Source organism: Notechis scutatus, chromosome 10 (genome assembly GCF_049901735.1).
Source record: "Notechis scutatus isolate UNSWTSFEM ecotype Mainland chromosome 10, rNotScu1.2, whole genome shotgun sequence".
Taxonomy (NCBI): Eukaryota; Metazoa; Chordata; class Lepidosauria; order Squamata; family Elapidae; genus Notechis; species Notechis scutatus.
Window position 1 is genome coordinate 4,965,774 of NC_142018.1, and position 13,847 is coordinate 4,979,620.

General features: G+C 42.6%; 1 protein-coding gene across 1 annotated transcript in view; it reads left to right on the top strand.

The window, feature by feature from the left end:
• The first annotated feature begins 12,089 nt into the window (after nt 1-12,089).
• Nucleotides 12,090-13,847, top strand: part of LOC113427283 (ligand of Numb protein X 2-like) — a 47,209-nt gene continuing 45,451 nt past the window's right edge. Inside the window, exon 1 of the mRNA XM_087971998.1 lies at nt 12,090-12,325. The gene's annotated coding sequence lies outside the window, so the exon portion shown is untranslated. The remainder of the gene's footprint in view (nt 12,326-13,847) is intronic.

The window sequence follows — 13,847 nt, forward strand, 5'->3', positions numbered from 1 at the left end:
CCAGGCCTTTGATCATCCTAGTTGCTCTTCTCTGCCAGGAATTCAGCCAAGTGAGTCAAAGCTGGCTAAGGAACTCTGGGAGTTGAAGTCCACAAGTCTTAAAGTGGCCAAGGTTGGAGACCCCTGCTTTAAAGTACAGACAGTCCTTAACTTACGACCACAACTGAGCCCAGAATTTTGATGCTAAGTGAGACATTTCTCAAGTGAGTTTTGCCCCATTGTACGACCTTTCTTGCCACAATTGCTAAGCGGATCACTGCAGTTGATAAGCAGTCGTAGATATGAGTCAGTTCTCAAGCATCCAAATGTAAATCACATGACCATGGGGAGGCTACAAAGGTTGTAACTGTGAGGAATGGCCGTAAGTCACCTTTTTCGGTGCCGTTTTAACTTTGAATGGTCACTAAGTGAACTGTTGTGAGTTGAGGACTGCCTGCGTTGTCTTCTAGACTTTGTGCCAGGAATCCAACTTCTAGAATTCCTGGTCAGTCCTGCCCTACGATCACCTGGGTTTGAAATACCGCATGCTGCAGTGCCAACATACCTGGAGAACCACAGGTGGAAGAAAATCGCTACAGGTAACAGTAATGAAAAGCCTGCTTCTCTTTGACCGTCTTCTTCCTCCAAGGACTGGATCCGGCCCTCTGGAAAACTTCCTCCATTTCACGAAGCAGCCTTTTCAGCTTGTGGCATAAGACCGAGAGGTAACTTTGAACTGTTTGTGAATTCACATCCTGAAGATGCCTTTCCCAGGACTGAAACTTTTTGCATTTTTTCATTACAAGCCCTTCGCAAGGAACACCTCATAAATCCATTTTCCTCCTCCTCCTCCTAGCAGTGCTTTTCAAAACCGCAAAGCAATTATGTTTGTCTCTGCCCTCCAGATTTTCTGGAAGTTAAGAGTCGAGGCATCTAGCCTAGACCCTTTGAAGGCCTTAATGATAGGGTTTCTACCAGATGTTTAGCAGCAAAGATTATTTCTTCCCTCAATTATACACAGGAAATAGCAGGTCTCCAGCCATAAAAGAGTAACTATAAACTGCAATATCTTTTGTGTTGAATAAACCTTGGATTAGATATTGTGTTGCTGTTCTAGTTGACAGATTTATCCTCCCTCCTGGAGAGGAAATTATTTATTCAGTTAAAAAACAAACAAACGTGAGTAAGTACTTAGTTAAAGTCATTTCAAAATAAAAATGAAGGCGTTGGTGGGCCTAGAGGTTGCGGAGCCAGGCAGCCAATGAGAGATGAGGGTTTAGAGTACACACGAACACAAACATGTTTTGTTAAATGTTTAATGTAGAGTTGCTTGTCATCAGTCCGTATGTTATTCACAATATCCATTCAGTAAGACTCCAACCGTCCATTAGTCCCATTCTTTCGCGTAAAGATTCTTCTCCTCCTCGAGCTTCCCAGAGGATAGCTGGATATTCAGTAGGACGATCAAACAGGACAGTGGTAAAACAGTAAAACAGTGATCCAGCAGTAAACAGCAAACAGCAAAGCGGTAACGTAAGCACCGGCGTCTTCCAGCTTTCCCGCTTCCTCTCGTTTCTCCCCCTTGGCAATCTGCGTGGTGCAAGTTACAAACCTTCGTCCTTAGTTTTTTCCCCCAACCTGTTGGGTCAATATCAACAAGGGCTGTAGATTTTTTTAAAAAATGCGGTTGTTCCTGTGATTGGCAACACCCACAGTAGATAAAAGATTTCCTATCTTCCCTCCTGACAGATTCCTCAAACTCTGAAATTCAGAACAGCATCCCTGAGGATGCTGTCCAACTTATATCTCAGAATCAGATACAGGTAGTCTTCTTCATTTAGTGACTTCTTCATTTAGTGACTGTCATAAAGTTACGATGGCACTGAAAAAAGTGACTTATGACCAGGTTTCACACTTATGACATTCGCACCGTCCCCCACAGTCACGTGACCAAAATTCAGATGCTTGGCAACCGACTCACGTTTACGACCGTTGCTGTGTCCCAAGGTCACAAGATCTCCTTTGGCGAAGCAAAGTCAGCGGGGAACCGATCCACTTAACAACGGGGTTACTAACTTATTAACTGCAGTGAGGAACTTACCAACTGTGGCAAGAAAAGTCATAAAATGGGACAAAACTCGCCTTACAAATGTCTTCCTTAATCGCAGAAATTTGGGGCACAATTATGCTCGTAAGCTGCAGGGAGGAGGTTCAATAATGCTTGCCAAATACTTTTAGAAAGTCATGAAATGTGTACATCGTTGCTACTTAGCTTTTATTATGCAAGAGGCTTCTCCTTCTTAGATTGGCATGGAGAAGGATGATTATTTAAACTTACCATAGATCAAAATTGCACAACCTGAGGCTCCAGAATGGGATGTGGCCTCTGAGAGCATTGATTGCAATTCCCAGAAAATTATGCTATTAAATTGTAATTGGATGTGAGACAGAAGGAAATAATTATCACATAAACGAAGCATATTGTGTTGAATTATTACTTAGTTGGTCGTCGTTTGTTCACTTCTTGTCTCCTTCGTTTTAAACCAATACAGGTGGTCCTCAACTTACGGCCATCTTAATTTTGATCCCGTGACCAAAGATCGCAAGTGTGAAAACCGGTCATGTGACTCTTCTCAGTGCCGTTGTAACTTTGAACAGTCACTAAACAAAACCGTTGTACGTTTCCTTAAGGAAATTCCAGATGAAATAGAGATAATTAAAAAGTTATGGACATGCGCAGAAATGGACAAATTTAACATTGGAACTAAAAAATAAAGATGAATCTGAATATTACAAAGTATGGGAAAAGTTTTACCACTGGTTGGGAAAAAGGAAGGACATAAAATTAAAATTAAAATAAGATAAGGATATAAAGATGATAGACTAGGAATATATAAGAATTGTTGATATTGATGTATATAAGATGTAAATATGTATTACTTATTATCCGAAATACCTATGTAAGACAACTAGATGTGTCAGGATGATAACACCACGTTCAATGTTTTTAAATGTTTTTTTCTTTTTGTTCCAAAAAGTTTTGTAAAAAAAAACCCAAACTGTTGTGCATCTGAGGACTACCTGCAGTACATTATTGCTTTAAAATACTGTACTTTTAAGCAGTAACCGCAGAGGCCCAAATAGCACTACATGAATATAATACAGTCATCATTTCTATTCCGTTTTAGGAGATGTTTTCCCGTTGACACCACATAGCACCAACTCAGGCTAGCCTTGCCACAATTTCTTAGATAGCCCTGAACACGCTTCAGCGACAGCTGGAAAGGAGTTTCGACCTCCATGTCCACTATACTCCTCTTCCTCTGCTGAGACCAAGTCTCAGCCCTCCTCTTTTACTGTAGGGTGGAACTTACCTGTCCCAGGTAAGAAGGGGTGGAACTATTCTCCAGAGCCCCTGAGGGCAGGACAGGAAGTAAGGGATGGAAGCTTATCAGAGGGAGATCCAACGTGGAACTAAGGAGAAATTTCCTGACTGTGAGAACAATTAGCTAATTATTAATTGGTTAATAGGAATAGTTTGCCTCTAGAAAATGTAGTTCTCCATCCTTGGAGGTTTTTCAGATGAGATTAGACGGCCTCTTGTCTGGAATGGCAGAGGTCTCCTGCTTGAGCTGGGAGGGTTGGACTAGAAGATCTCCAAGGTCCCTTCCAACCCTGTTAGTCCATGTTCTATGTTCTACTTTGCTTCCTGAAGTTGATCCTGCAGCACTGGGCAAGGAATGGTGGTTTCTTGGGTCTCATGGAGATATTATTCTTAGAAGAGATATTTTCCCATTTAGGAAAATATAAATACCAGCATGAGGATAATGTATAGTATCTTATAGTATGGGATCCTAGTTACCTATCAAAAGAAAGCTCAATTTATCTTCAAGTTATTAATTAATTAGACTAGTTGGGTTCATGATAATCAATACTTTTGGGGAGTAGCTTGGGAGGGCAGATTCAGTTTAGCCCTTCCCAAGATAAGGTTGCAATTGTAATTGTTATCTCTGTGACTGTGGTAGAAAATAACAGTGTGCGGCCATCAAGAAGCACATTGGACTATTTTTAATTTAAATGAATAAACATAATTTTCTTCGAGACAAAATTGTTTGTAAGAAGGAAACAATCAGCTAGAATGATTTGTACTCCTGTTCATCCTATGAAAATGTTTGCTCCTTTCCAACTGGTGAGATAAAACACAACAGGCTACAAAACACAATTCTTTATTTGAATACCTAATACAGTACATGCAAACTGAAAGTGTCTCAAAATAGTTTGCTGACACACCTGAATGACTCAGAACAAGGTGTGGCAAAAAGCAGGAACTTTATAACGTTTGAGCAAATAGTCTGAGAAATAGAATTACATTTCATAGGAAATGCTCATAAAATCCATCTGGATTCAGTGCTTTCCAAAATTCCACTCTGTTATAGCTCACACGCACAGTTATTTCACACAAATATTTACCCAGTCCATGCGATCCTTCTCTCTTTAGATCTCTGTTGGCCACGAACACCTAAGTAAAAATCCATTCATGCTATCTCCCAGTTTTCAAGTTATCAATAGTACTACAGGTAATCGTCGACTTTCAACCACAACAGAGCCCAACATTTCTGTTGTGAAGCGAGACATCTGTAAGTGAATTTTGCTCCATTTTACAACCTTCCTTGCTACAAATGTTAAACGAATCACTGCAGTTATTAAGTTAGTAAGATGGTTGTTAAGTGAATCCGTCTTACCCATGGACTTTTCTTGCCAGAAGGTCACAAAAGGTGACCATATGACGCCGGGACAAAGCAACCGTCATAAATATGAGTCAGTTGCCAAGGGCCTGAACTTTGATTACATACCATGTGGATGCTGCAATGGTTGTGAAAAATGGTCATAAGTCACTTTTTTCAGTGTCATAACTTGGAACAGTCACTAAGTGAACTGCTGTAAGTCAAAGGCCATCTGTACCTCATTTCTTAAGGGCATCTGTTAGAAATCTGTATTGCCCAGATAATTCATTTGAAGGATTATCTAAGCATGGCCTAATACTGATGGGACTAGACAGAAAACATATAAACACATAACTTTCCATTTTCCCTGCCAGCTCTAGTTAAATCAATGCAGGATATCCGATAATGGCATGGATGGGACAGACTGGCATACGTGCTCATATCTATGTTCCACGCTCCATTTGTCATTGCGTTCCATCAGTCACTGGTGGGGGATGCTCTGCTAAGGTGAGCGCTGAAGTGCCGTTAAACCAGTGGGAAGCAGATGCAAAGGTAAGCCATTTGTAAGGAGCAAAGCTTGGACTTTGTAGTCCCCTTTGGCATTGGCAATGATGCAAAATAGAAGTTTTGTCCACAAGAAAGGCTTGGGGGAGGAGGGAATTGGCCTAAAGCAGGGGTCTCCAACCCTGGCCACTTTAAGACTTGTGGACTTCAACTCCCAGAATGCCTCAGCCAGCTTTGCTGGTTGCCAAGTCTTAAAGTGGCCAAGGTTGGAGCCCCTGCTCAGGAGAGTGGAAGGAAGCCGCAGAGGAGGGTCAACAGCAGAGAGCTTCCTCCGCCCCAGTGCAGTGGTGTGGCGGGTGGGCAGTGCGGGAAGACCTGAAAGAGCAGCTGAGGGACAGATTGTCATGAGGAAAAAGTTCTCTCTCTCTCTGCTTGGCAACAGTTAACACTAATTTAATAATAATTAAATTTAATAATGATTTAATTTAATTTAATAATTTAATAATAACTCTCTTCATACTCTACATAAATGACCTCTGTGATCATATTAAGAGCAACTGCGTTCTCTTTGCTGATGATGTAAAGCTATTCAACACCACAGACAATACTGCTACCCTTCAAAAAGACCTTGACTATGTATCAGAATGGTCAAACAAATGGCAACTTCAAATCTCAACAAATAAATGCTCTGTCTTACATATTGGCAAAAAAAATCAGAAAATAAAATATAGGCTGAATAGTCAAGACCTTGTTGATGATCCAAACTCTGTCAAGGACCTTGGAGTACTCATCTCTAATGACCTAAGTCCTAGAGCCCACTGTAACTACATAGCCAAAAAGGCATTAAGAGTTGTAACTTAATCCTGCGTAGCTTTTTCTCTGGTAATATCACACTACTAACTAGAGCATACAAAACATTTGCTAGACCAATACTTGAATACAGCTCATCAGTCTGGAACCCACATTACGTATCTGATATTAACACAGTTGAGAAAGTCCAGAAATATTTCACAAGAACAGTTCTCCACTCCTACTCGTTGCAGAATACTTTATGCCACCAGGCTTGAAATTCTAGACCTAGAAAACCTAGAACTATGCCGCCTTCAGTCCGATCTAAGTATAGTATATAAAATCATACATTGCAATGTCCTACCTGTCAATGAATACTTCAGCTTCAACCATAACAATACAAGAGCAAACAATAGATACAAACTCAAGGTAAATCGCACCAAACTTGATTGCAGGAAATACGACTTCAGCAACAGAGGGGTCAATGTCTGGAATACTCTACCTGACTCTGTGGTTTCTTCCCCCAACCCCCAAAACTTTAACCTTAGACTGTCTACTATTGACCTCACCCCTTTCCTAAGAGGCCTGTAGGGAGCGTGCAGAAGTGCCCCAACATGCCTACCGTCCCTGTCCTATTGTTTCTTTTTATTTTTCTTATAAGTATCTGTCTCATGTATTCAAAACTACCGTATTTGCCGGCGTATAAGACGACTTTTTTGCCCTGAAAAACATGCCTCCAAGTGGGGGGTCGTCTTATACGCCGGGAGGACTCCGACTCCCACTTCGAGCTTGAGTTGCAGCCGGGAGGAGGCTGGGGGAGCGGTGTGTGTGTGTGTGTGTGTGTGTGTGTGTGTGTGGCGGGTGTCACTCACCACGCGCTGCGCAACCTTTCCCCTCTTCCTTCCTTAGCGGTGTGGGGAGGAGAGGATTCGAAGATCCTCACGTGCGGCGTACTTTTCTTTTTCTTTTTTTCTTTTTGCATGCAGGTTTTGCATGCGGGCGGCTGTAGGTTAAGGATGGGGGAGCCCCCGGGTGGGTTATCAGGTTTTACGGTGCTTCCAACATGTGCGAACGGTGGGAGAGCGGAGAAGAGAGCGAGCGAGCGCCCCGCTGTGTGAAATCCTGCCGTCAAAGCAACACTGGGGGAGGCAGGGTATAAATTACCAGGTTAATGTAGCAATGGTGATTAATGCCCAGAACATTGTTTGCGGGTATTGGGGTGTGTGTGTGTGTGTGGTGGTGAGGAGAGGTTGTCCTTTGAATGCGGAAAAGTAGGTGTGACCTTGTGTAGGAAAATAAAGAGATCCTTTTAGCGTGTTTGGCTTCTTTGCCTCCCCTCGTTCGTTTTGACGTGGAGATAATGGCCTTCGGGCGGGAGGGGAAGAAAACGGTAGCTGGATCATTTCAAATTTCACTTACTCTCCTGCCTCACTTCAATATGTCTGAGCGACTCCAGATACTGGAAGACTTTTTGAATGAAAGTGTTACCTCCATTTTTTTTTTTTAAAGAGGGCCACTTGGGGAAAAAAAAAGATTCTAAGGAATTCCTTGTTTCTTGATTAAAGAGAAGGCATTGAATATACTGTTCCTTGGCAGCCTTTTTCAGTGTCCGGGTTTTTGGTGTGTGTGTGTGTGTGTGTGTGTGTGTGTGTGTGAGAGAGAGAGAGAGAGAGAGAGAGAGAGAGAGAGAGATCAGCTGTATTGAGAAGAGAACGTTTCCTGTGTTCTCATTTTATTTACAACATATTTTACGCTTAATGGTAAGCAATGAAAAATATTTTTAAAACTCATTTCTAAACTCCATAGCTATTTGCATATTCTTGGTTCAAAATTGGATTAGCTCATTTCAAAATTGTCCAAAGCAGAAAAGTGCGTCAAAAAAAAAAAAAAGTGCAAAAGTGGAAGGTGTGTGGAAGAGGGGTAGTCTTATACGCGTAGTATATAACAAACTCTATATTTTGAGTGGAAATGTTGGGGGTCGTCTTATACGCCCAGTCGTCTTATACGCCGGCAAATACGGTATGTTTATTCTTATACCTGTATCTTGTAAGCGATTGACAAATCAAATTAAATAAATTAAATAAAAATTTGATACTACATCATCAGGTAGGATCCACATAAGATGGAGCTACCTGTAGTGTCTTTTCCCCCCCTCACGTTCTCTTCTGTTCCTTGTGGCAACTCACCCAGCTGGATTTAGTTTCTCATGCTGGACGTGCGATCTCTTTGCTGTAGAAGACCATCCCAAGTGGCGAAGAGGAGGATGAGGAACTCTGGGAGTTGAAGCCCACAAGTCTTAATAAAGTGGCTGATGTTGGAGACCCCCTGGACCAGAGGACCTCCGAGGTCCCTTCCATCTCTGTCATTCTGTTGTTCGAATGGCACAGAAATCAACCCTGAAGCGGAACAAAAATGAAGAAAGGATTTCAGTCGTCCTCTCCAAAGGTTCGGTTGTCAGTTCCCACAATTGTAATTTGTCTCAAGGGAAGGCCCACGAGGAGAGATGACCAGTTCATCTGTTTTTCTCCACCTACCACTCTTTTACTCCCGGGGAAGCGGTCCCTTTGTCGCTTTTCCTTGGAGTTCTGTTGGAGAGCCTACTGCAGAAGATCTCCCTGTCAAACATGGATTGGCAGTAAAAGTAGAGGTGGGTTTTGAGCACAGTTGGTGTCCTGGACCTTACAACCAGTATCTGACTATAAAGCAGACAGATTAAACTCCACAAAGGCATCCATACAAAGTCTTTTTATTGGTTCATCAGGCATCCTCAAGATAACTCACAGTTACATCGAGATTCATCTCCATGTCCAATTCTCTGCATGGCTGCACTTTATGGTGTAAAAGGATAGTTCTCCTTTCATTCCGATAATGGTGGAGTAAGGGGGTGAAGCAGCAGCCGGATGCTGGGTCCAGGCAAGACCGAAGGAACCTCCCCCAACCCACCAAGGGTCAATTCAGTGACCAATCAGGATTACAGATGTGGCCACATGACATGGACTACATTTCCCATGGTACCTTAACTATATTTACCATGATGCATTCCCTTAAGGGGACAGCTCCCAATTCCTAACTAACTATCCCAATTCCCAATTCACTATAAACTGTCTGGACAGCACAGGGGTGAGCCCCAACTACTGCAGCCAGAAAGCGGGAAACCTCCCAATCCATGGCCGTGGATTGGGACAGGGGGCTGGGAAAGTGCCTGCAGTAACACCAGGAGACAAAGGAGCAGGACACATGCCCACCTGCTTGTCGTGGCTTATGCCAGCAGGTGGGAAGCAAGTAGGGAGGGATGCCTTTACCAAGGACCAGGGATGAGCATCAGACCATGTCATGCTCAACCAGAGGCCCCTCGGGGCAAGTAGATCCAGTGGGGAGCCCTGAAGCAGAGGAATCTGGAAAAATATGTGGGATCCCTCGATCAAGCCCATGCCTTTTTCTAGGGGAGAGACTCCGAGGTCCTCCTGGTGTAGCTAGTCTTATTACTTGCATTCCTTATCACTGGTGCCTCCGTCCTTCCTTCTAGCCTCTCATGTCTGCATTTGGGTAGAATGACCCTTTCCTCTAAAGATAATGACAGGTTGACTTACCACCACAACTGGGACCAACAGTTCATTTAGTGACCCAGGCAAATTTACTTTATAGACTTATAGGCATCCATGTATGGCATTCTGATTATTAAATGGACTCCTTTTCTGAATTTCCACAGTACATTGAATCATATCCTAACCCAACGGGCCAAAAGTGAATCCATATGGAGAGTCACAGGGAGTCCTAACGGGTTGTTTGCAGGAGGGTTGCTCGCCAGTGAGATGGATGGCCTATCAATTTAATAAATAAATACAACAGCATGTCAGCCAGGAAATGGGATCCGTGAGATGCTGAAGAGTGTGGAGCTGTCATACAACAAGTGTTTTAGAAAAATGTTTCAGGAAAAGGAAGAGTGAAGGAAGAAATAGAAAGAAGGAAAAAAAGGACAGAAAGAGGGAAGGAAGAAATAGAAAGAAGGAAGAAAAAGGAAAGGAAGGGAAGGAAGAAATAGAAAGAAGGAAGAAAAAGGACAGAAAGAGGGAAGGAAGAAATAGAAAGAAGGAAGAAAAAGGAAAGAAAGAGGGAAGGAAGAAATAGAAAGAAGGAAGGAAAAAGGGAAGGAAGAAATAGAAAGAAGGTAGAAAAACAACAGAAAGAAAGAAAAAATAGAAAGAAGGAAGGAAAGAAAGAGAGAAGGAAGAAATAGAAAGAAGGAAGAAAAGGAAAGAAAGAGAGAAGGAAGAAATAGAAAGAAGGAAGAAAAAGGAAAAGGGAAGGAAGAAATAGAAAGGAGGAGGAAAAAGGAAAGAAAAGGGGAAGGAAGAAATAGAAAGAAGGAAGAAAAACGACAAAAAGAGAGAAGGAAGAAATAGAAAGAAGGAAGAAAAGGAAAGGAAGGGAAGGAACAAAATGGAAAGAAGGAAGAAAAAGGAAACAAAGAGAGAAGGAAGAAATAGAAAGAAGGAAGAAAAGGAAAGAAAGAGAGAAGGAATAAATAGAAAGAAGGAAGAAAAGGAAAGAAAGAGGGAAGGAAGAAATAGAAAGAAGGAAGAAAAAGGAAAAGGGAAGGAAGAAATAGAAAGAAGGAAGAAAAAGGAAAGAAAGAGGGAAGGAAGAAATAGAAAGAAGGAAGAAAAGGAAAGAGAGAAGGAAGAAATAGAAAGAAGGAAGAAAAGGAAAGAAATAGAGAAAGAAAAATAGAAAGAAGGAAGAAAAGGAAAGAAAGAGGGAAGGAAGAAATAGAAAGAAGGAAGAAAAAGGAAAGAAAAGGGGAAGGAAAAAGAAGAAAGAAAAAGGGAAGGAAGAAATAGAAAGAAAGAAGAAAAAGGAAAAAAGAGGGAAGAAAGAAATAGAAAGAAGGAAGAAAAGGAAAGAGAGAAGGAAGAAATAGAAAGAAGGAAGAAAAGGAAAGAAAGAGAGAATGAAGAAATAGAAAGAAAGAAGAAAAAGGAAAGAAAAGGGGGGAAGGAAGAAATAGAAAGAAGGAAGAAAAGGAAAGGAAGAGGGAAGGAAGAAATAGAAAGAAGGAAGAAAAAGGAAAGAAAAAGGGAAGGAAGAAAAAAAGGAAAGAAAAAGGGAAGGAAGAAATAGAAAGAAAGAAGAAAAAGGAAAAAAAGAGGGAAGAAAGAAATAGAAAGAAGGAAGAAAAGGAAAGAGAGAAGGAAGAAATAGAAAGAAGGAAGAAAAGGAAAGAAAGAGAGAATGAAGAAATAGAAAGAAAGAAGAAAAAGGAAAGAAAAGGGAAGGAAGAAATAGAAAGAAGGAAGAAAAGGAAAGGAAGAGGGAAGGAAGAAATAGAAAGAAGGAAGAAAAAGAAAGAAAAAGGGAAGGAAGAAAAGGAAAGAAAAAGGGAAGGAAGAATTAGAAAGAAGGAAGAAAAAGGAAAGAAAGAGGGAAGGAAGAAAAAGGAAAGAAAAAGGAAGGAAGAAAAGGAAAGAAAAGGGAAGAAGAAATAGAAAGAAAGAAGAAAAGGAAAGAGAGAAGGAAGAAATAAGAAGGAAGAAAAGGAAAGAAAGAGGGAAGAAAGAAATAGAAAGAAGGAAGAAAAGGAAAGAGAGAAGGAAGAAATAGAAAGAAGGAAGAAAAGGAAAGAAAGAGAGATGGAAGAAATAGAAAGAAGGAAGAAAAGGAAAGCAAGAGAGATGGAAGAAATAGAAAGAAGGAATAAAAGGAAAGAAAAAGGGAAGGAAGAAATAGAAAGAAGGAAGAAAAGGACAGAAAGAGGGAAGGAAGAAATAGAAAGAAGGAAGAAAAGGAAAGAAAGAGGGAAGGAAGAAATAGAAAGAAGGGAAAAAAGGACAGAAAGAGGAAAGGAAGAAAAGAAAGATAAAAAGGAAAGAAGGAGAGAAGGAAGAAATAGAAGAAAGGGAAAGGAAAGAAAGGAGGGAAAGAAATAATAGAAGGAAGGAAGGAGAAAGAAAAGGAAAAAAGGCAGAATACAAGAGGGGGGCGAAGGTGAGGGGGCGGGGTCAGGAGGGCCCCACCCACTCCCCCGCCCCGCCCACCAGGGCCACTTTAGGCGCGGCGCAGCGGCCCCTCCCCTTTCTCCGCCCTCGATTCCTTTCGACGCGCTCGGCTCCTTTTCCCGCTGCCCGGAAACTCGCTGGCACCGGCGGCGGCAGTGGCCACGTTGCCCGCGCCGGAGCGAGCGGGGCTTGCCTGGGCTGGCTGGCCGGGCGAGCGAGCGAAGAGGCGGGCGGCGGGGCGACGAGGAGAAGGAAGGGCAGCAGCAGCAGCAGCAGCCGCGCCGCGCGCCCTGAGGCGGCGCCCCTCCCCCAGGTGAGGAGGCTTCCCTTCAGGTAGCTAGACGCGCGGGGGGAAGGAGGGAGCGGCGCATGCGCGGGGCAGGGAGACCGGCCGCCGACCACGCCCCTTCCCAGCAGGTGGCGCCCCCTCCCCTCTCCGCGCGACTTCTTCGTCTTTCAGATTCAGATTAGTTGGAAGGGACCTTGTAGGTCATCTAGTCCAAACCCCCCCCTGTCCTTGGCTGGATTTATTTCTCCAGCAAAGTTAACTATCTTAATTTTTCATTTTTCATTTAATTGTTTCAAATAAAGGAATGATCAGAACCCCCCCTCCCCAGAGACACATTGCTTTTCCCAACTCCCCCCAAATCTTGGATTCCAACTCGCATCCTCCCCTGTTGGCCAGGTGGGCGCCTCCTGCGAGTGTCAGGTTGGACTGGGTGTAATTAAGCAGAACTGCAGTGGGCATATTTGACTTTCAACTCCTTTGGGGGCTTCAGCCCCCCATTTTTTTCCTCAGCAAATGGTTGCCAGGTGCTTTTTTTCCCAGCATTCCCCCCCTTATTTTTCTTCTCAGGCTCACCCTGTGATCCCTCTTCCTAGTATTAATGAGGATCCTGTGAGTTTCTATGCCAGAGGCCTCCAAACTTTTAAGACTTGCGGACTTCAACTTCCAGAGTTGGGAGTCAAAGTCCACAAGTGTTAAAGTTGCTAAGTTCTCAGCCCTGATAAAGCTTCTGGTTAAGCCAGTTGAGAGTTTAAGAGGTACCCCTACCAGTTAAACCATGATGGAGAGAAAGCTGGTTTGTTTATTAGTGAGTTTCTGTGGTTGAGAATGGCTGGAATCTGATCTTTGTCCCGCTCCACCGTAACAATATACTTAGGAAAAGAGAACAACCGATATGCTGGCTTGATGCGGGTGCTTTGTTCACCTTATATCAGGAGTCTTGTTCATCAAGAAATTTGGACCAACTGCTGATAATTGGGGGCCAATTACTGCAGGTAGCAGCCAGAATTTGGACTGGCAACTCCACTATTAAGTGAAGTGGTTGCTGAGTGAAATTATTAACAGTGTTTTTGAGCTTCCTTCAACTTTGCTTTACAAGATGGCAAAGATTGTTAGCATGAGGCTTGGTCACAAAGTTCCTTTTTCACCACTGTTCTAACTGCAAACTGTCCCTTACACAAGATAAGCAAGGAGAACCTGTAATTTTTAGCCTTGGTACTTACAGGGTTGCTGGGAGGGGAAGATTTTCTCTGCCTTGTGGGTAAAACAAGTAGCTACACACTCATATATATTCTGTATCTGTGTGTTGGACAAAACCACAAATGGGGGCTAAATTTATTACACCTCTGCACAGTGCAGACATCAAGCAGCCTTTGATTTCTCAAAGCAGTGTTTTGAGCTAAGCATAAGCTACGGTAAGAGTGGGGATTAGAGATTTAAACTTTTAAATTCAAACGCTTTTTTTGCCTGTAGGATTTTTCCCTCATCTATTTCAATAGCAAGAGCCATTGCCACTTGGTGCATCCCTGCAGGGAGTAATAGCAAATTGCATTCTTAAAGCTACATATA